Source organism: Arachis ipaensis, chromosome B9 (genome assembly GCF_059453495.1).
Source record: "Arachis ipaensis isolate K30076 ecotype BB chromosome B9, ASM5945349v1, whole genome shotgun sequence".
Lineage (NCBI taxonomy): Eukaryota > Viridiplantae > Streptophyta > Magnoliopsida > Fabales > Fabaceae > Arachis > Arachis ipaensis.
This window is the reverse complement of record NC_142444.1, coordinates 84,466,107-84,486,517: the sequence shown is the minus strand read 5'-3', so window position 1 is coordinate 84,486,517 and position 20,411 is coordinate 84,466,107. Positions and strand designations below refer to the sequence as shown.

Sequence of the window (20,411 nt, the reverse complement as noted above, 5' to 3'; positions counted from 1 at the left end):
GACCACCCAAGAGCTGTCTTGTGTGTCCTTAGCACTTGAATTAGTGCTTCCTCTTCCTGTGGATTTAAAGCAGAGCTTATGATCATTGGAAAAGTATCACCTTCTCCCAGAAATGCATATTTCAGGGATGGTGGTAATGGTTTGAGCTCGGGTTTAGGAGGTTTTTCCTCTTCCTGAGGAAATTTCAGAGACTCTTTCAATCCCTCTGAATCCTCTAGATCAGGCGGAACATCTTTAAAGATGTTTTCCAGCTCTGATTCGAGACTCTCAGCCATGTTGATCTCCTCCACCAAAGAGTCAATAAGATCAACTTTCATACAGTCTTTTGGTGTGTCTGGATGCTGCATGGCATTGACAGCATTCAACTTAAACTCATCCTCATTGACTCTCAGGGTGACTTCCCCCTTTTGAACATCAATGAGAGTTCGTCCAGTTGCTAGGAAAGGTCTTCCTAGAATGAGAGTAGCACTCTTGTGCTCCTCCATCTCCAGCACTACGAAGTCAGTGGGAAAGGCGAATGGCCCAACCCTAACAATCATGTCCTCAATCACGCCTGATGGGTATTTAATAGAGCCATCAGCAAGTTGGAGACATATCCGGGTTGGTTTAACTTCTTCAGTTAAACCAAGCTTTCTGATAGTGGATGCAGGTATTAGGTTGATGCTTTCCCCAAGATCACATAAGGCTGTTTTGGTGTAATTACCCTCTAATATGCATGGTATCAGAAAGCTTCTGGGATCTTTAAGCTTTTCAGAGAAGCTTTTCAGAATGACTGTACTGCATTCTTCAGTAAGGAGAACTTTTTCAGTTTCTCTCCAATCCTTCTTATGACTTAAGATCTCTTTCATGAACTTGGCATAAGAAGGTATTTGCTCAAGTGCTTCTGCAAACGGAATCTTTATTTCAAGAGTCCTGAGATAATCTGCAAAGCGAGCAAATTGCTTATCCTGCTCCTCTTGGCGGAGTTTTTGAGGATAAGGTATCTTGGCTTTATATTCCTCAACTTTGGTTGCTGCAGGTTTATTTCCTACAGAAGTGGTTAAAGAAGCCCTTTTAGAGGGGTTGTCATCAGCACTTGTGTGTGTTTGATCCTCACTGGCAATTGAGTGTCGGGGTTGGAAGCTGGAGTGACGTTAGATGCCAACTCCTCATCTGTTCCTGGCGTCTGAACGCCAGAACTGTGCTTCCTTTGGGCGTTCAACGCCAGTTCCTTGCTTGTTTCTGGCGTTGAACGCCAGTCCTGAGCATGGTTTGGGCGTTCAGCGCCAGCCTTCCACCCAATTTCTGGCGTTTTAGCGCCAAAATTATTTTTCCCCGGGCTCTTACTGTCCTCAGATGGAATTTGGATAGTTTGCTCATTTCTTGGCTTCCTGCTGCCTTGAGGTGGGGTATTTAATATTTTCCCACTTCTTAATTGAACTGCTTGGCATTCTTCTGTTATTTGTTTTGACAGCTGCTGCTTTGTTTGCTTTAATTGTTCTTTCATATTTATATTAGCCATCCTTGTCTCTTGTAGTCTCTCCTTGAATTCGGCTAACTGTTTTGTTAGAAAATCCAATTGCTGATTGAATTCAGTAGCTTGTTCAGCAGGACTGAGTTCAGTAATCACTGTTTTAGCCTCTTCTTTCATGGAAGGTTCGCTGCTTAAGTACAGATGCTGATTTCTGGCAACTGTATCAATGAGCTCTTGAGCTTCTTCAATTGTCTTCCTCATGTGGATAGATCCACCAGCTGAGTAGTCTAGAGACATCTGAGCTCTTTCTGTAAGCCCATAATAGAAGATGTCTAGCTGAACCCACTCTGAAAATATTTCAGAGGGGCATTTTCTTAGCATCTCTCTGTATCTCTCCCAAGCATCATAAAGAGATTCATTATCTCCTTGTTTAAAGCCTTGGATGTCCAGCCTTAGCTGTGTCATCCGTTTTGGAGGAAAGTATTGATTCAGGAATTTTTTTTGTCAGCTGCTTCCATGTCTTTATGCTAGCCTTAGGTTGGTTATTTAACCACCTCTTAGCTTGGTCTTTTACAGCAAATGGGAACAGTAATAATCTGTAGACATCCTGATCTACTTCCTTATCATGTACTGTATCAGCAATTTGTAAAAGCTGTGCCAGAAACTCTGTAGGTTCTTCCTGTGGAAGACCGAAATACTGGCAACTTTGCTGCACCATGAGAATGAGCTGAGGATTCAACTCAAAGCTACTGACTCCAATGGAGGGTATACTGATACTACTCCCATATGAAGCAGTGGTGGGGTTAGCATATGACCCCAGAGTCCTTCTGGACTGTTCATTTCCACTTAGATCCATGATAGAGAAAGGGAGATGATGTAAAATAGAGAAAAAAATTTTATTTATTTATTTATTTATTTATTTCAAAAATAAAATAAATTAAATTAAAATAAACAAAAATGGGTGAAGATTTTCGAAAAATGAAGAGAGAGAAAGAAGAAAAATGGTTAGGAAGTTTTGAAAAAGATATGATAAGATAGAATTTTTGAAATTGAAATCTGAATTTTTATGAAGAATTTCGAAATATTAGCTTAAAAATAGTTAGAAAAGATATATATATATATATATTGATTTTTGAATTTTATGATGAAAGAGAAAAACACACAAAAGACACACAACTTAAAATTTTTAAATCTAAAACTCCTTGTTTTCGAAAATTTTGGAGGGAAAACACCAAGGAATACCAAACTTAAAAATTTTAAGATCAAAACACAAGAAAGACTCAAGAACACTTTGAAGAATCACAAGAACAACAAGAACATGAAGGTAGAACACCAAACTTAAAAATTTTTAGAAAACCAAAATAGAATTTTCGAAAACCAAAGAGAAATCAACAAGAAAACATCAAACTTAAAGTTTGGCACAAGATTTAATCAAAGAAAAATTATTTTTGAAAAGAAAAATTTTAAAAAGAAGATACCCAATTACCAAGAACATAGACCAATGCTCTAGCCAACTGAGTTATGAAAGAAAGAAAAAAAAGAGAGGGAAAATAAAGATAAGAGACTCAAATGTAATGACTCTAAATTAAAAAGATAAATTTTTCCTAATCTAAGCAACAAAATAAACCGTCAGTTGTCCAAATTCGAACAATCCCCGGCAACGGCGCCAAAAACTTGGTGCACGAATTTGTTACATGTCAATGTCAATATTACTATTTTTCACAAATTCGCACAACTAACCAGCAAGTGCACTGGGTCGTCCAAGTAATACCTTACGTGAGTAAGGGTCGAATCCCATGGAGATTGTTGGCTTGAAGCAATCTATGGTTATCTTGTAACTCTTAGTCAGGAAAATAATTCACTTATCAAATTGAATTACGAAAAATAAGAGAGTATGAAATAAATACTTATTATGCAGTAATGGAGAATATGTTGGGGTTTTGGAGATGCTTTGTCTTCTGAATTTCAGCTTTTCTCTTGTATTCCTCTTTCCTCATGCATGCAAAAGTGCAAAGTTCCTTCCATGGCAAGCTCTATGTAAGGTGTCACCGTTGTCAATGGCTACTTCTCATCTCCTCAGTGAAAATGGTCCAAATGCTCTGTCACAGCACGGCTAATCATCTAGAGGTTCTCGATCATACTGGAATAGGATTTACTATCCTTTTGCGTCTATCACTACGCCCAACACTCGCGAGTTTGAAGCCCGTCACAGTCATCCAATCCCAGAATCCTACTCAGAATACCACAGACAAGGTTTAGACTTTCCGGATTCTCCTGAATGACGCCATCAATTCTAGCTTATACCACGAAGATTCTGATTATGGAATTTAAGAGATACTCATTCAATCTAATATAGAACGGAGGTGGTTGTCATGCACACGTTCATGGGTTGAGGAAGGTGATGAGTGTCACAGATCATCACCTTCTCCATAATTAAGCGCGAATGAATATCTTAGATAGGAACACACATGTTTGAATGGAAAATAGAAGTACTTGCATTAATTCATCGAGACGCTGCAGAGCTCCTCACCCCCAACAATGGGGTTTAGAGACTCATGCTGCCAAAAGGTACAAAGTTCAGATCTAAAATGTCATGAAATACAAAATAAATCTCTAAAAGTTTTTTAAATACTAAACTAGTAACCTATGTTTACAGAAAATGAGTAAACTGTGATAGATAGTGCAGAAATCCACTTCTGGGACCCACTTGGTGTGTGCTGGGGCTGAGACTAAAGCTTCTCACGTGCCTGGGCTGTTTTGGGCGTTCAACGCCAGGTTGTAACCTGTTTCTGGCGTTGAACTCCAACTTGTAACCTGTTTCTGGCGCTGGACGCCAGACTGCAACATGGAACTGGCGTTGAACGCCAGTTTACGTCATCTATCCTTGAGCAAAGTATGGACTATTATATATTGCTGGAAAGCCCTGGATGTCTACTTTCCAACGCAATTGAAAGCGCGCCAATTGAACTCCTATAGCTCCAGAAAATTCATTCCGAGTGCAGAGAGGTCAGAATCCAACAGCATCAGCAATCCTTTTTCAGCCCGAATCAGATTTTTGCTCAGCTCCCTCAATTTCAGCCAGAAAATACCTGAAATTACAGAAAAGCACACAAACTCATAGTAAAGTCTAGAAATATGAATTTTTCCTAGAACTTAATGAAAATATACTAAAAACTTAACTAAAACATCCTAAAAACTACATGAAATTAACCCCAAAAAGCGTATAAAATATCCGCTCATCAATGAACAAGGGGCTTCGAACATCATACTTCAACCCTTGTAAGCAAGATATCCCAATCTTGATCCAAACTTTGAGTTGAAAAATAGCTTGATAAATCTCCTCCCCAAGTATCATGGCCTTCCGGGTCAAGACCCCATCCGACATCTAAGAGATTTTCAAGTTGCTTGTTCTACGGCTCGAAGACATGGAGCCGATGAGGTGGATATTATGGTTTTTACCTTTCCCTTCTCTCTTGAGGGGCAAGCAAAAACGTGGTTTTATTCACAACCGGATGGGATTGTGACCAATTTGGATTTCTTGAGAAGAGAGTTTCTAGACAAGTTCTTTCCGCCGGAGAAAACCGACTACATCCGGAAGGAAATCTCGGGTATAATGCAAAAGGACGAAGAAAGCTTGTATGAGTATTGGACTAGGTTCAAGAGGCTATTAGAATCTTGTCCACACCATGGATTGGACACTCATTTGCTTATCAGTTACTTTACCAGAGGTCTGTATGCGGAAGATAGAAGATTGCTTACCGCCGCTAGTGGTGGTTCCCTTTCCAAAAACAAGACGGCGGGAGAAGCTTGGAGCTTGATAAATGATGTTGCTGAGGCTATACAACATGTAAGAGTAAGAAGCAATCCCCTCAAGGGTGTAGCGGAAGCATCCCCTTCCGAAACAAGCTTAACCAAGGCGCTTGGGGATATGACCAATGTCCTTACGGAGATGCAAAAAGAACAAAAGGCATTCTACTCCATCCAAGCCATCCAAGCCCCACCCCAAGTTTCCCAACTTGAAGGTCCTCCTAGAATTTGTGGTTTATGCTCTAGCACCACACGTTACACCGATCAATGCCACCAAATTCAAGAGGAGTATACCCTTGCCGTAGCCAATGTGAATTATAACAACCGTCCACCCTATCCCTCTCAAGGCCAAAACAACTACTCTCATGACAATAATCACAATCAAGGGTGGAGGGATAATGCACAAGGGAGCAATCAAAATCAAAGATGGAACAATTCTTCTTCTCACTACAACAACAACCAATCTTCATCCCAATACCACCATAACAACCACAACCAAGCACCCCATCAAAACCAAAAACAATTACACCAAGTACCAAGCACCACATCAAAGACAACAATCCAATCAAACCTCCTCCTCTTCTACCAACCAAGTTGATGAGCTTAGGGCTACTATGGAAAAATAGGACGAGAACAACAAGGCCCAATTTAATGCCATGAATGCCCAATTGGCCAATCTCACCGATATGATTTCAAAGTTGACCTTGTCCTCCTCCAACAATAACTCCAACCAACCCTCAAGCTCTTCTAATCTTCCATCCCAACCCCTTCCAAATCCAAAGGACGGTCTCAACACCATCACTCTACGGTCAAGAACTACATTGGAGGAGATATCTTCTAGGGTCATGGAAGACATTCATGAGGAAGAAGTGGTTGTTGAAGTTACACATGAAGAAGAGGAGGTAGACACAAGGCATGAGGAAGGCAAAGTGAGCCTTAAGGAACCCAAGAGGAAGGCTATAGTGGACGAATCCATTCCTATCCCATTCCCTTACATTTTTCGGACTAAAATCTAAGTATTTCCCCCGGACCATTGTAAGCCAATTCTTAGGATCCGGGTTCACACTTTGATCATGGTTCTTGGTGATCCATGAATTGGCATAGAACTCTTGAACCATAAAGATTCCGACTTGTTGAATGGGGTTGGTGAGAACTTCCCAACCTCTTCTTCGGATCTCATGTCAGATCTCCGGATATTCGCCCTTTTTGAGCTTAAAAGGGACCTCGGGGATTACCTTCTTCTTGGCCACAACTTCATAGAAGTGGTCTTGATGCACCCTTGAGAGGAATCTCTCCATCTCCCATGACTCGGAGGTGAAAGCTTTTGCCTTCTCTTTCCTCTTTCTAGAGGTTTCTCCGGCCTTTGGTGCCATTAATGGTTATGGAAAAACAAAAAAGCTTTAGCTTTTACCACACCAAACTTAGAAGGTTGCTCGTCCTTGAGCAAAAGAAGAAAGAAGAGGGTAGAAGAAGAAGAAATAGAGGAGATGAAGGAGGCTTTATGTTTCGGCCAAAGGGGAGAAGTAGTATTTAGGTTGTGTGAAAATGAAGGAGTGGAGATGGGTTTATATAGGAGAGGAGAGGAGGGTATGGTTCGGCTATATAGGGTGGGTTTAGGAGGGAAAGTGGTTTGAATTTGAATGGGGAGGTAGGTGAGGTTTTATGAAGGATGGATGTGGATTGGTGAAGGGTTTATAGAGAAGAGGGTGGGATTTGATAGGTGAGGGATTTTTAGGAAAGAGGTATTGAGGTTATTGGTGAATGGGTGAAGAAGAGAGAGAGAGGTGGGGTAGGTGGGGATCATGTGGGGTCCACAATCCTGAGGTGTCAAGGATATCTCATCCCTGCACCAAGTGGCGTGCAAAAATGCCCCTTTCTGCCAATCCTGGCGTTAAACGCCAGGCTGCTGCACATTTCTGGCGTTTAACGCCAGCTTCTTGCCCATTCCTGGCGTTAAACGCCCAGAATGGTGCCAGACTGGGCGTTTAACGCCCATTCTGCTACCCTTACTGGCGTTTAAACGCCAGTAAGTTTCTCCTCCAGGGTGTTCTATTTTTCATTCTGTTTTTTCTTTTATTTTTGCTTTTTCAATTGTTTTTGTGACTTCACATGATCATCAACCTATAGAAAACATAAAATAACAAAAGAAAATAGAAATTTAACATAGATAATTAAAGATTGGGTTGCCTCCCAACAAGCGCTTCTTTAATGTCAATAGCTTGACAGTGGGCTCTCATGGAGCCTCACAGATGTTCAGAGCAATGTTGGAACCTCCCAACACCAAACTTAGAGTTTGACTGTGGGGGCTCTGTTTGACTCTGTATTGAGAGAAGCTCTTCATGCTTCCTCTCCATGGTTACAGAGGGATATCCTTGAGCTTTAAACACAAGGGAGTCTTCATTCACTTGAATGATCAATTCTCCTCTGTCAACATCAATCACAGCTTTTGCTGTGGCTAGGAAGGGTCTGCCAAGGATGATGGATTCATCTATACACTTCCCAGTCTCTAAGATTATGAAATCAGCAGTGATGCAATGGTCTTCAACCTTTACCAAGACATCCTCTACAAGTCCATAAGCCTGTTTCTTTGAATTGTCTGCCATCTCTAGTGAGATTCTTGCAGCTTGTACCTCAATGATCCCTAGCTTCTTGATGATTGGATTTTTGATGGTTTAGAATTTCACAAATGAATTCTCGTTGCAAGTATAGTTTCTAAACCAAACAATAATCCTTTCATACAAAAAGTTGTTTGTCACTAGTACAAACCCCTAAAATTTATAAACCGAAGTATTGGACCTCGGGTCGTTCTCCCTAGGAATTACAATAAAGTGTCTTGTTATTGGTTATGAGTTATTTTGGGGTTTTGGATAAGAAGCATGAAAAGTAAATGGCAATGAAAATAAACTAACAACTATAAAAGGCTCTTGGCAAGGTGTGAGAACTAGAAGTCCTATCCTAGTTATCCTTCTCAATTGTGATGAGAATTATTCATTGCTACCACTTAGTTAACCCTTACTAATTAAAGGAAAGTCAAGTGGATGAATTGACTTGAGCCACAAGTCCTAGCCAACTCCCAAGGAAAGACTAGCTTTAGTGCACTCCAAACCAATTAGCAATCTCTCCAATTATCAATCAACAAAGGAATTAGATAACTCAAGTGTCACTAATTACTCTACCTAGGCCAAGAGGAACAAAATCTACACTTAAAACTAAAAGAGACATTTCAACAAACACATAAAGTGCAAGAGGAGTAAACATTATTAAATGCAAGAATTAAAGGAATCTACAACTACAAAAATAAGAGATCAACAATAGAAAAGCAAAGAAGACACATTTATTATGAATTACCTCTTATTGAATTAGAAGAATGTAGAAGGAACAATACTAGATCTACAACAAAGTATAAGAACAACATAAAGGAAATTACAACAAAGGAATAGAAGAAGATTGAATGTAGCAACAAAGAATTGAGAGATAGAAGTGGAAGAAAGCAAAGATTAAAAACCTAGATCTAAGAACTAAACCTAATTCTAATCCTAATTCTAGAGAGAAGTGAGAGCTTCTCTCTCTAAAACTCTAAACTAAAAGTGATTAGTGGTTGGAAGTGATGATTATTCAAAAAAAGTGATGATGCCTTCCCCTTAATCCTTCATCCTTTTATTCCTTTCCCTTAGCAATTTTGCGCCAAAAATGGGTTCAGAAACCCTCTCAAATCGCCAGGCACGTGTTGCATTAGTGAGGTCATGTGCTCTCATCGATGCGTGCGTGCACGGTACGCGTGCGCGTCCCTGGCTAATTCTGCGATGTGCGCGCGAGCGCCTTGTGCGCGTGCGCGTGCATGGCTGACTTTTTTTTCTTTGACTTTTTATGCTTCTCTCCACTTGTATGCTTCCTTCCTTGCTTCCTTTGATCCATGCCTAGCCTACTTCAATCCTGGAATTACTAGCAAACACATCGAGGCATCTTATGGAATCAAAGAAGAACTAGAATTCATCAAAATAAGGCTTAAAAAGCATGTTTTTACACTTAAGCACAAATATGGGAGAGATAACAAAATCATGCTAATTCCTAGGCTAATTGTGACAAAAGGTTATCAAGATGCTCTAAATTCAATACAAAACAAACCGTCAAATTGGGGTTTGTCAACCTCCCCACACTTAAACCTTAGCATGTCCTCATGCTAAATTAAGAAGGAACTAAGGGTTAGGACATTTATTGAATGCAACTAAACTATATGAGTCCTATCTAAATGCAATTATCTAAAGCAATTGGAAATACTTAGTTCGAACAAATCAATTCCCAAGAGAGCATGTATAAGCACAAGAGCTAGGCAATAAGGACTAAGTCCAAACCACAATTATATTGAATTGTCAAAAAGAGTTCAAACTTGCAAGAATATAGATAATATGGGTGAACACATGTGATTGAACTTTTGAACCCTCACCGGATGTGTATCCGCTCTATTCACTCAAGTGTTTAAGGGTTAATTCACTCAATTCTCTTCTAATCATGTTTTCCAAAATTTGATTTTCTTCTAACAATCAACACTTATTCAATGCATGCATACATTCATCATGAGGTCTTTCATTTAGGTTGTAATGGGGTTAGGGTCAAGGTAGGATCATTTATGGTCAAGTGGACTAGGATTTGAATCTTTGATTAGCATAGACTTTCCCACCTAACCTATTTAATGACCTATACAAATGCAAGCTATTCTAACTACCCATTCTTCACTTTTTCTTACATACTCATGCATTCTTATTTGATTCATAATACTTATGCATTGATCCCCTTTTTATTGGCTTCACTTTGGGGCATTCTGTCCCTTCTTTATTGTATTATTTTTTCCTTTTTCATCATCATCATTTTTTTTTCTTTTCTTTTCATCGTTTTTTTTTTTCTTTTCTTTATATAATTTTTTTTCCTTTTTCTTCTTTTCAAACTAAATACAAGAACATCAATGCATAAGGTCTCTACATTTAATCAATACATGAATATGTGCCCAATTCCTAAACATAAAAGTGTACTGCCCCTTTTTATCCCATCCAATGTTCCCAAGCCTCACCAACTTTGAATAATAAAACACTCTCACTAGCCTAGGTCAATCAAAGATCCAAACAAGGACTTTTCATTGGTTTTCCGCCTTAGGCTTGTAATGTGCTAAAATAAGAATAAGTTGGTTAAGCATAGGCTCAAAATTGGCTAACAATGGAGAGTAAAAGGTTGGCTATTTGGGTAAGTGGCTAATGAAAGAATGGCCTCAATCATATAAATGCACAAACACAAGAAATAAACGGATATATAGAATCAAGCAAATCAAGGATCACAATCATGGAAAGAGAACAATTTCACACAAGAATGGAAAATAAGTGGTTATAAAATGTAACCACATCAATAGGCTCAAGTCTCACAAGCTTGTGTTCTCAATTCAATACATGCTTCACAAGGTATGAAATTCAAGCAAGTTTCAAAAATTCTCTTTCAATCAATTGGGTTAATGCCCTATATTTAAACTTCTTGAAAAATCTCAATGTTTGACTAAGCATTGTTGTGATTGAAAAGTTCAAAAATTTTCTTAGTTCACCCTTTCCTTTTTCACTTAGAACCAATATATTATGCAAAAAGGGTGACTAAATATTTGCAATTCAAAGTATGATTTCTAATCACAACTACAAACTAAAAACAAAGATAAACAAAATGTATAAAGAAGAATCCAACTAAAAGTACGGAATCTGTCATCCAAAACATCTAAAAATATCCAAAAGCATCAAAATATCTAAAATCCAAAATAAGTAATAAAAGTATCCAAAGCAAACTAGAAATGCATCAAAATATATACAAAGATGTGCAAAATGAGATAACTAGGCCGAAAAGTTCACCGGTTCCCAAATAATGCTATCGGTGCCCTCCCCACACTTAAAATCAAGCATCGTCCTCGATGCTAAACCGGAGGATCAGTGGGAGGTACAACGATAGGCTCTGGCTCTGACTGTGGCTGTGGGATCTCGGTAGTGGTAGGAGCAGCTGAAGGTGCATCCCGCTGAAGTGGCTCATCCGCATCCTCCTCCTGATGATCCTGCTCATCGGAGGTCGGAGAGTCTGGAAGCGGAGGTAACTCAGCGCCAAGGGAGATGAGTGCCTGATCCATCCGATCCAGTCGGCGTCTGACATGGAGCCTCTCGCGCTCCAAGAACCGAAACAGACGCTGAACTAGTAGGTAAGTAGGCTCAGGTGCTGAAGGGGGTGGGGCTGCTGTCAAAGAAGATGGTATAGCTGCCTCGACTGCCGCTCTAGCTCGAGAACGGCGGCTGGTCGGGGGCCTCTCGTGCACCCACACACCCCAGGGAATAGTAACTTCCTTGTCATCGTCATCTGGAGGTGGTGGTGTCACGTCATTGTCCTCCCACGGGACATCAGCTAGCTCAGTTAAGCTAGTAACCAGTGTCGGAAACGGTAACAAGCCGCGAATATGGGCTCTCCACATGCTATGCCTAATCAGTCGGGGAAAATATACTTCCTTCCCCTCCATGACATACCCAATCAAGACTAGCATATCCATCGGAATCTCTGAAAAGTGAGTGGTAGGGAAGACATAGTGGGCAAATATTTGTTGCCAAGTCCTAGCCTCCCTAGTCAGATGTGCAAATAGCATGCCCTTGGGCTTTGTGTTGCTCGAATCCAGTACCCAAGAAGCATCTGGTGTAGCAATCACGCGCCGAAGTGCCTCATAGTTGAAAGTCATCGAGAGGATAGCTACCTCTGCCTGCTGGTAGGCACACGTCTCAGGAGTACCAACTCTGCAGAGCAGTGCATCCCTCAAGGCATCCTCAGTAATCATAATCTCTCTACCCCTCAAGAATACTGAATCCAAGCCTGGTCGAAAGAAATTGCAGTAAAATTCCTTGACCCACGAGATATTAATCCGTCCCAAGTCCCTATCGACGAAATCCAAGCCCAGCTCAGAAATACGGGCGTTTATGGCACGCCTCACATCATTGGGAAGATTCAGCTTCTTCTCAATATTCAGATTCTTCTTTGCATAACGGGAAAGGCGTAGCTCGCAGTAGAGATTTGGAAATTTGGTTGGATCAGTGGACGGGAGTAACTGATTTTCTTTCTCCTCCTCATTCAGCGGATTCCTCGCATAGTTAGCAGATGGTGGGGGTGTAGAGGTCTTGGAGCGCTTCCTTTTTTTGGAAGCAGAGGCTATAGCTTTTCCTTTATCCGACATCCTGAAGAATATGATAGAATATATAAAACATTTAGCATGTAACAAAGAAGGCATGTTCAGGATACAATTATCAAAGAGCAATCATGATGTTGCACTGAATATGTAAAAGTGAACAAGTAAACATAAGTGAATGAACCAAGACTGTAATCTTCATTAAAGGCAACATCTCATATTCAAAAGGTAATAATATCATCATTTTTTTTGAAAGAATTGTTAAAGAGGGTTAAAGGTGAGTGGAAGTAAAACGGTTAAAGAAATTAGTAAGTTAGAAAAGTGGATTAGCGATATGATGATATATAGGCTCAATTGAACGAGAAGTTGCGGTTCATGTTCACAATGATTGTGCAAATCCGGGAAGTCAAAAAGGAAACGAAAATTTGCCCAAAACTGAAATAAAGATCAAGATGAAACTAATATCCTTGAAAATCGGACAGCATTCCGGCTTAAAATTGGACGTTCCCGGATAGCAAAATAGCACAATTAGCACAAAAAATAACATCAATCACGCACAACAGCAAACAGATATTATTTGGCAACACATATTGCATGGAATATCAACCCAAAACCAACATACCATACCCAAGGAAGCAAGCAGCAGATATGCACATACGGAGCAATTATCAGGCCTAGAATCCTCTATCCAGCCCTAGCTACCTAACAGCAATTATATCTATCTAACCTAACATACAAAATTTGAATTTAGCTAACTAACATGCAATTCTAGTAACTAACATAAATGAACAAATAAAAAGGAAAAATAGAAAAAGAAATAACAGAAATGGAGCAGGAACCTGGGAGCCGGGAAAAACTGAGAATGGAAAGGGGGACTACGATAGGGCAGGGGCAGCAGAGACAGAAACTGGCACCGCCGTGAACGGTGCGGTGAAGACGGCTGGCGCGGTGGTTTGGCCGGAGGAATGAGAAACTGAGGGGAGGAGGGACGGTGATGGTGAGAGAGGAGAATGATAGGAGAACGTGCAGGACGAACAGAGAGGGAGCGAGCCGCCGGCAGTGATGACGGGGTGGCGGCGGAGGGGTTGGTCACGGTGAGATGGGTGAGAGGAGTGAGAGGGAGAGAGAGAGGACGGGTGGTGGTGAGAGGGGAAGGGAATTGATGGCAAAGGACGGTGACGGAGGTAGGTCGTGCGGCGGCGGTCGCGGTGAGTGGCGCTCGCCGGAGGTTGCTGGGGGTTGAGTGGTGGGGGAAGAGAAATGGAACGTTAGCGGGGGAAGAAGTGTGGTGCGCGAATGCGCTAGGGTTCGCGTCTCTAGGATTCTCCCATATAATTCACCTCTTCCATTGCTGGGTTCTCATGATCATAAGCTTCTTCTTCAGAGAAAGCTTTCTTAGTACTGCCTGTTGCTGCTTGCATTCCAGACAGACTCTGAGAAATCATATTGACTTGTTGGGTTAATATTTTATTCTGAGCCAATATGGCATTCAGAGTATCAATCTCAAAAACTCCTTTCTTCTGATTTGTCCCATTATTCACAGGATTCCTTTCAGAAGTGTACATGAATTGGTTATTTGCAACCATTTCAATGAGTTCCTGAGCTTCTGCAGGCGTCTTCTTCAGATGAAGAGATCCTCCAGCAGAGCTATCCAATGACATCTTGGATAGTTCAGACAGACCATCATAGAAAATACCTATGTTACTCCATTATGAAAGCATGTCAGAAGGGCACCTTCTGATCAATTGCTTGTATCTTTCCCAAGCTTCATAGAGGGATTCACCTTCCTTCTGTCTGAAGGTTTGGACTTCCACTCTAAGCTTGCTCAATTTTTGAGGTGGAAAGAACTTTGCCAAGAAGGCATTAACTAGCTTTTCCCAAGAGTTCAGGCTTTCTTTAGGTTGTGAGTCCAACCATGTCCTAGCTCTGTCTCTTACAGCAAAAGGGAAGAGCATAAGTCTGTAGACTTCAGGGTCAACCCCATTGGTCTTGACAGTGTCACAGATTTGTAAGCATTCAGCTAAGAACTGATGAGGATCTTCCAATGGAAGTCCATGAAACTTGCAATTCTGTTGCATTAGAGAAACTAATTGAGGCTTAAACTTAAAGTTGTTTGCTCTAATGGCAGGGATTGAGATGCTTCTCCCATAGAAGTCGGGAGTAGGTGCAGTAAAGTCACCCAACACCTTCCTTGCATTGTTGGCATTGTTGTTTTCGGCTCCCATGGTTTCTTCTTCTTTGAAAAGCTCTGTTAGGCCCTCTAGAGAGAATTGTGCTTTAGCTTCTCTTAGTTTTCTCTTCAAGGTCCTTTCAGGTTCAGGATCAGCTTGAACAAGTATGCCTTTATCTTTGTTCCTGCTCATATGAAAAAGAAGAGAACAAGAAAGTAGGGAATCCTCTATGTCACAGTATAGAGATTCCTTGAGGTGTCAAAGGAAAAGAAGAATAGAAAGAGGAGGTAGATAGAAGAGAATTCGAACTTATCAAGAAGGATAGAGTTCAAATTGTACCTTGAGGAGGAGTGTTAGTCCCTTAAATAAAAGGATGTGAGAAGAGGGGAAGAAATTTTCGAAAATAAATTAAAAAGATTTTGAAATAATAAAAAGAAATTTGAAAATTTGATTGAGATTTTCGAAAATTAAGATTGAAAAAGAAATTAAGTGATTTTTGAAAAAGATTTTGAAATTAGAAATAAAAAAGATATGATTGAGAGTTAATTTTGAAAAAGATGTGATTGAAAAGATATGATTGAGAAGATATGATTGAAAATCAAACTAAAAAGAGAAAGTTTTAAAATTAAAGTTGATTTACTTGACTAACAAGAAATTAGAAGATATGATTCTAGAATTAAAACTTTTGATCCTTTCTTAATAGGCAAGTAACAACTAGAAAATTTTGAATTAAATCACTAATTGTAGCAAGGATTTTCGAAAATAGTAACAAATAAAAAAATTGAAAAGAAATTGATTTTGAAAAGATATGATTGAAAAGATTTGATTTTGAAAAAATATGAAAATTTGGAAAAAAATTGAATTAAAAACAAAATCTTCCCTCTAGTGTCATCCTGGCGTTAAACGCCCAGAATGGCATCCATTCTGGCGTTTAACGCCCAGCCAGGTACCCTGGCTGGTGTTTAAACGCCAGTTTTCCTTCTTCACTGGGCGTTTTGAGCGCCCAGCTTTTTCTGTTTGATTCCTCTGCTGAATGTTCTGAATCTTCAATTCTCTGTATTATTGACTTGAAAAGACATAATTTTGAAAATATTTTTGAATTTTTAATGATGAGAAACAATAAAAATTGCAACTAAGATCAAATAAACAATGCATGCAGGACACCAAACTTAAAAATTTTCATATAGGAGACACTAACAAATTGAGAATGCATATGAGAAACAACAAAACACACAAAACAAGAGAATTTAAAGATCAGAGCAATGAAATCATCAAGAACAACTTGAAGATTAATGAAGAACATATTGCATGTTTTCGAAAAATGCAAGAAGAATGCAATTGACACCAAACTTAAAAATTGATACTAGACTTAAACAAGAAACATAAAATATTTTTTATTTTTATGATTTTATAAATTTTTTTGTGATTTTCGAAACTTATATGGAAAAGAAAATAAAGGGATTCAAAACTTTTAATAAGAATTTCAGGAATCATGCAATGTTAGTCTAAAGCTTCAGTCTAAAAAGATTAGACAGGGTTGGCCAAGTTTCAGCAGGACATTACATTCAGCAGCTAAATTGATGAGAATCAATCAGCTTTTGTGATGATAAGAACATCACCTTGAAACTCTAGAATTCATTCTTAAAAATTCTGAAAAATAAAAACAAAAGTACCTAGTCTAAGGAACAAGATGAACCGTCAGTTGTCCAAACTCGAACAATCCCCGACAACGGCGCCAAAAACATGGTGCATGAAATTGTGATCATCAACAATGGCGCCAAAGGACTTGGAGCTCTTAAACGTGAATCACACTTTGTCACAATTCCGCACAACTAACCAGCAAGTGCACTGGGTCGTCCAAGTAATAAACCTTACGCGAGTAAGGGTCGATCCCACGGAGACTGTCGGCTTGAAGCAAGCTATGGTCACCTTTTAAATCTCAGTCAGGCTAATTCAGATGGTGATGAAGAATTGATAATTAAAAGATAAATAAAACATAAAATAAGGATAGAGATACTTATGTAATTCTTTGGTTGGAATTTCAGATAAGCATATGAAGATGCTTTGTTCCTCCTGAACCTTTGCTTTCCTATTGCCTTCTTCCAATCATTCATACTCTTTTCCATGGCAAGCTTTATGTTGAGCATCACCGTTGTCAATGGCTACTTCCCGTCCTCTCAGTGAAAATGTTCTACGAACGCTGTCACCGCATGGCTAATCATCTGTCGGTTCTCGATCATGTTGGAATAGGATCCATTGATCCTTTTGCGTCTGTCACACGCCCAACAATCGCGAGTTTGAAGCTCGTCACAGCCACCCCTTCCCAGATCCTACTCAGAATACCACAGACAAGGTTTAGACGTTCCGGATCTCAGGAATGGCCGCCAATAATTCTAGCCTATACCACGAAGGTTCTAATCTTAGATTAGAAACCCAAGAGATACACATTCAAGCTTGTTTGCATGTAGAACGGAAGTGGTTGTCAGTCACGCGTTCATAGGTGAGAATGGTGATGAGTATCACATAATCATCACATTCATCATGTTCTTGGGTGCGAATGAATATCTTGGAGAAGAAATAGACTTGAGTTGAATAGAAAAACAATAGTACTTTGTATTAATTCATGAAGGACAGCAGAGCTCCACACCTTAATCTATGGTGTGTAGAAACTCCACCATTGAAAATACAAAAGTGATAATGGTGTAAGCATGGTCGAATGGCCAGCCTCCAAGGTCTAGGGACTAAACGTCCAAAGATGTGTCCAAAGATGAAAATACAATATCAAAAGGTCCTATTTATAGAGAACTAGTAGCCTAGGGTAAATGAGTAATTAATGCATAAATCTTCTTCCAGGCCCACTTGGTGTGTGCTTGGGCTGAGCATTGATACTTTCATGTGTAGAGACTTTTCTTGGAGTTAAACGCCAGCTTTTGTGCCAGTTTTGGAGTTAAACGCCAGAATTCTTGAGCTGACTTGGAATGCCTGTTTGGGCCATCAAATCTCAGGTAAAGTATAGACTATTATATATTTCTGAAAAGCCCAGGATGTCTACTTTCCAACGCAATTAAGAGCGCACCAATTGGACTTTTGTAGCTCCAGAAAATCCACTTTGAGTGCAGGGAGGTCAGGATCCAACAGCATTTGCAGTCCTTTTTCAGCCTCTGAATCAGATTTTTGTTCAAGTCCCTCAATTTCAGCCAGAAAATACCTGAAATCACAGAAAAACACATAAACTCATAGTAAAGTCCAGAAGAGTGATTTTTATTTAAAAAATAATAAAAACATAATAAAAACTAACTAAAATATACTAAAAACAATGCCAAAAAGCGTATAAATTATCCGCTCATCAGAGGTTTATATCGTCCGATTGTTTTCGATGGTATTTAAATTACCGTCGGATTTTATTCTTTTTTCCGACGGTAAATCCAATGGTACTCAACGTTTTTCTTGTAGTGTCGCCATGAAGGAACAGTTGCGTTCACCTCTGGAGCGTGGAACGTCTTTGATGAGAAATCATTTCATGAAGTTCAACAAGCTTTCGACAGCTACAAAATGGTGGACGGCCGCAACACCAATGTGTACGTCACCAGTCATGGCTACATCATGCTCCAATACGTCTCGAACGTGATCATCCATAGCATCCACGTCCACCATTGCAAGCCCTCTAACAACACCAACCTAAGAGCCTTTATGACCCACATGGGGTGGAAGGGAGTCTCCAACGATGACAAAATCTCCATGTTTGGGTCATGCAAGATCTGGATTTGACTAGAATTTGAAGATTTAAGGCAGCTCTCAAAATGGCACCGTTTTGGGAGCAGAGGACCTAGTTCCCGTCTAACTTTTCTAAAAAGATTGTACTTTAGCACCGTAACAGACACGTAGCTCCGTTATGGATACATGGGCGCCAACTCAGCTGTGTCCTTTCCTTTAGGAAAGGCAAATGGACGGAGGGACGCATCTGTCTTCCGTTTGCAAACATCAAGAATGTATTTGTAATTAAAAGGGTTAAGTACTTTTTTCGTCCCTAAGGTCTGGGGTGAAGATAAAATTCATCTCTGACATTTTTTTGTTATTAAAATCATCCTTAATGTTACAAAACGTTATAAAATCATCCTTTTGTCCATAAACAACATTTTTTGGGCAATTTTACCCTTAAACAAAAATAAAAAATATTAAAAAAGAAAATAAACCCCACCCCACCCCATCCCCCTTCCCTTACCCCCACCCTCCCACCTAAAACAGAAAAACAAAAAAAAAGAAAACAAAAGACACAGAATAAAAAAGAGAGAAACAGAGAGGAAGAAGAAAGAAAAAGAAAGGAAGAAGAGGGAGGTGACGGCGGAGAAGAGTGCGGCAACCGCCATCATCGTCGCTGGTGTCGTGACTAGAGAGAGAGAGAGAGAGAGAGAGAGAGAGAGATAACGAGGAGATGAAAGAGAGAACGAGAGAAGAGAGGAAGAGAGGGAGAAGAAAGGAAAGGAAGAAGGAGGAGATGACGGCAGGGAAGAGTGACGGCGGAGAGCTGCTCTGTCGGCGTCAAGCTCCATCACCGTCGTCGAGCTTCTGGTGGTGAGGGGCTCTGCTCTTCTCCCTCGCTCGATCTGTCCTCTCTTCAGTCACAACTGCGACGGCGACGGTAATAGCTTTCTGTGCCATCACTTCTTCCTCCTCTTTCCTTCAACCACGATGGCGACGGATGGTAGCAACACCACCCCTTTTCTCTTAGTTTCCCTCTTCTCCCTTTTTTCTCTCTTTTCTCTTTTCTGCGTTCTCTCTCTTGAGTTTGAAGGATTGGAATTTTGAATTTTCTGTCTTGAAATTTGAAAGTGGTGTTGATGTTAATTGATTTTTGAATCTGAATATATTGTTGTTGTTGATTTTGTGTTAGTTTTGTTTGATTTTTTTGAAATTAAAAAAAATAGCTGGTGTTGTTGTGATGGATTTTTGAATCTGAATATATTGTTCTTGTTGATTCTGTGTTGGCTTTGTTTGATTTTTTTGAAATTAAAAAAAATAGTTGGTATTGTTGTTGTTGAAGATTTGAGTGGAGAGAGTGGAGAGAGTGGAGTAGGGAGGAGGCTGAGGTAAATAGTGGAGTGAAGAGGGTAAAGGGAAAAGATGATGATGAATGGTATTTTAGTCTAAAATTTTAAAAAATGATGATTTTATAACGTTTTGTAACGTTAAGGATGATTTTAATAATAAAAAAAAGTCGGAGACGAATTTAATTTTTATCCCAAACCTTAGAGATAAAAAAAGTACTTAATCCTAATTAAAATTTGTGAAAAACTTATTTGTCAAAGTTTTAAAAGGTCAAAAATCTATTTATTTTTTTTAAGAATTTATTTTAAATTTAAACGAAAATCAAAACAGAAAAATTAAATAAAAAAACAGCAGAAAATAAAATATGTAAGGAAGGGAAGTTTTATTATTTTTTTCTTTTGCATGTTTGTGCAAATATTGCTCCATTGTTACTCGTTTTTTTCCTTATTTAGGCACATCTATAACACCCAAATCTCATAATCTTATCTGTGTGATACTGTTGTCATGTATGACAATTATTTCAGACTGTCTTCCCTTTTTCTTCCTATTTTTCCCTCACATTTTTAATATTTTATTAAGGTAGGTTGACAATTCTTATTAGTAGCATTTTTTTAATATTATTTATTTATTAGTAGTATTATTTGAGTTTAACGTCACTTTGTTGTGACTCCACTATCACAATTTAACGCCGTCAATGGGTGGATCGCACGACAACATGCGGATAAGAATGGTTTCAGTTTAAACAAAAAAT

General features: G+C 39.4%; 1 non-coding gene across 1 annotated transcript; it reads left to right on the top strand.

The window, feature by feature from the left end:
• Nucleotides 1-14,158: 14,158 nt before the first annotated feature.
• On the top strand, nt 14,159-14,266 carry LOC148545282 (small nucleolar RNA R71). The gene has a single exon (XR_015900855.1). It is a non-coding gene; the product is annotated as a small nucleolar RNA R71 (small nucleolar RNA).
• Nucleotides 14,267-20,411: the final 6,145 nt, after the last annotated feature.